Here is a 3331-nt window from a genome sequence, read left to right on the forward strand (position 1 = left end):
GGACTGCTGACTCTTTGGTAATGAGCTGAACAGTTTAAAATTTAAACCACTGGAATCGCTCAAGAAATGTGGAAGTTAACCATAATCAACATCAACTAAAAGTATCTCACTGTCCCTGAACATGTATTTAAAAAAATGTAAATGAGCTGAACAGTTTAAAATTTAAATGACTGGAATCGGTCAAGAAATGTGGAAGTTAACCATAATCTAAAAATATGTCACTGTCACTTTAAGAGCACATACATTTTTGACTTGGAGCCGTCACGCGCCCCACATTGCATTGAGATCGCATGAGAGAAGCACCCCTTGTACAAAAGCCTCTCACGACTTAACGGTTGAAGATACAGATTCAAGAAATGGCTCGTTAGAACGGCAAGGGTTTGGGGAACACGAGCATGTTCTCATTTTCTTAATCGGATAAAAAATGACCAAATGAGAGCAGGTTGAAAACTTATGATTTATCAGAAATGGAGAGAGGAAGGCGCCTGAAATTAACATGTACAAGACAGGCGAATTAGTCCGACTTCTCTTGCTTAAGGTGAAAATAAAGGTACTAAATGACACCTTAGCCAAATAAAAGTTAGTTTGTCTGAAAGAAGACACTCGTGACTACAAAATGTGAGAATTTGACGTCTAGTGACAAAAGATCGTTGCCATGGTGACGAGTTGAAGTGACGTCACGCACCCACATTGCATTGAGATCGCATGAGAGAAGCACCCCTTGTACAAAAGCCTCTCACGACTTAACGGTTGAAGATACAGATTCAAGAAAGGGCTCGTTAGAACGGCAAGGGTTTGGGGAACACGAGCATGTTCTCCGAAATCCCTCATTGGCGCCGCTTCGCTACACCGTCGACACGCCACTCAACCCCCCCCCCCCCCCACGTCGACGACAGACGAGACAAAAGCCTTACTGTATATTGTAGCAACGAGAGATGTACACAATTGAGATTTAGAGCCTACTCAAACTTTTCTTAGTTTTTTTTTACTGCACATTAAAACTTTAATGTAACATCTGCTAGCTCTTTGCTAGCGCTAGCAGGTGCAGCTAGCATGTAGGCTACCATCTCTAGCACTTAACTTTTCCAATCTTGTTAAAACAGCAACATAACGTTCAAACACATCAAATACGTTTCAATACATCGCCAGTATTAACGTGATGTAGTTTAGGATGGGGAAAACTTGCAAAATCACACTTATTTAGCATTATTCACCAGACTACAAACAATTGCCTTGCAACTTACCTCAGACGAGATGAAATGGGAGGAGTAGGTTCTCGAGAAACTTCTAATTGGTGTCATTAAAGCGTCTCTCATTGGCCACAGCACAGACAAGCAGAAAACGAACCAATCAGGGAAAAGAGAGAAGACTAGATCCAACTATCATCAAGATTGGTTGCATTCCATTGAGATTGTATGACAGACGCACCCCTGGAACAAAAGCCTCTCACGACTTAACTCTTCAAGATACAGATTCAAGAAATGGCTTGTTAGAACGGCAAGGGTTTGGGGAACACGAGCATGTTGTAATTTTTTTAATCGGATGAAAAATGACCAAATGAGAGCAGGTTGAAAATGTATGATTTATCCGAAATGAAGAGGAAAAAAACACCCAAATTAACATGGAAGAGATTGGCGAGAGAGTCCAATTTCTCTTCGCTTAAAGGGAAAATAAAGGTACTAAATGACACCTTAGCCAAATAAAAGTTAGTTTGTCTGAAAGAAGACACTCGTGACTACAAAATGTGAGAATTTGACGTCTAGTGACAAAAGATTGTGGCAGTGGTGACGAGTTGAAGTGAAATTTTTTCTAATACATTATTTGGTTCCCGGCACTGGATGGCTAATTAGCCAACAGAGTGTGTGAGAAAGCTAATTCAGCTACTGTCTTTGAACCCGAACAGGGGGGGGGGGCTTTCATTCCTTAAAAAAGATTTCGACACTGAGCTAAAGATGGGACAAATTCCTACAAAATGAGCTAAAATTCGTATCGGTCGGATAACGTATGCGCGCGCAGCGTGTCTTGGAAAAAGGTGCTTGAAGTGTGATTTTTTTCCCATTCATTCCCAATGGGGAGTTAATTTGGGAGTTTTTTGGGAATAGCGTCGCCAAGGTAACTGGGAATTCTTAGAAAAATAATAGCGCAGCGAGTCAGATCGAGCCGCATCGTTTGATACCTCATTTGTGCCGGTGCGATGTACGGTACGGGCCGCATTTTAGCGGAAAAATCGTGGAATAATATATAATAATAACAACAAGAAAAATAAACCACTGTCCTAGGTAGAATAACAATATGTGCCTGCTTGCTTCGCAAAGCAGTCCCATAACTAGAAAAATTCCCGCGGAAATTTTGAATGGGACTGCTGACTCTTTGGTAATGAGCTGAACAGTTTAAAATTTAAACCACTGGAATCGCTCAAGAAATGTGGAAGTTAACCATAATCAACATCAACTAAAAGTATCTCACTGTCCCTGAAAAAGTATTTTAAAAAATGTAAATGAGCTGAACATTTTAAAATTTAAATGACTGGAATCGGTCAAGAAATGTGGAAGTTAACCATAATCTAAAAATATGTCACTGTCACTTTAAGAGCACATACATTTTTGACTTGGAGACGTCACGCGCCCCACATTCCATTGAGATCGCATGAGAGAAGCACCCCTTGTACAAAAGCCTCTCACGACTTAACGGTTGAAGATACAGATTCAAGAAATGGCTCGTTAGAACGGCAAGGGTTTGGGGAACACGAGCATGTTCTCATTTTCTTAATCGGATAAAAAATGACCAAATGAGAGCAGGTTGAAAACTTATGATTTATCAGAAATGGAGAGAGGAAGGCGCCTGAAATTAACATGTACAAGACAGGCGAATTAGTCCGACTTCTCTTGCTTAAGGTGAAAATAAAGGTACTAAATGACACCTTAGTCAAATAAAAGTTAGTTTGTCTGAAAGAAGACACTCGTGACTACAAAATGTGAGAATTTGACGTCTAGTGACAAAAGATCGTTGCCATGGTGACGAGTTGAAGTGACGTCACGCACCCACATTGCATTGAGGTAGAATGAGAGAAGCACCCCTTCAACAAAAGCCTCTCGCGACTTAACGGTTGAAGATACAGATTCAAGAAAGGGCTCGTTAGAACGGCAAGGGTTTGGGGAACACGAGCATGTTCTCATTTTTTTAATCGGATGAAAAATGACCAAATGAGAGCAGGTTGAAAACTTATGATTTATTCGAAATGAAGAGGAAGAAGTCGCCCAAATTAACATGGGAGAGATAGGCGAGAGAGTCCAACTTCTACTCGCTTAAAGGGAAAATAAAGGTACTAAAT

This window comes from Vanacampus margaritifer, chromosome 1 (genome assembly GCF_051991255.1).
Source record: "Vanacampus margaritifer isolate UIUO_Vmar chromosome 1, RoL_Vmar_1.0, whole genome shotgun sequence".
In the NCBI taxonomy this organism is placed as follows: Eukaryota; Metazoa; Chordata; class Actinopteri; order Syngnathiformes; family Syngnathidae; genus Vanacampus; species Vanacampus margaritifer.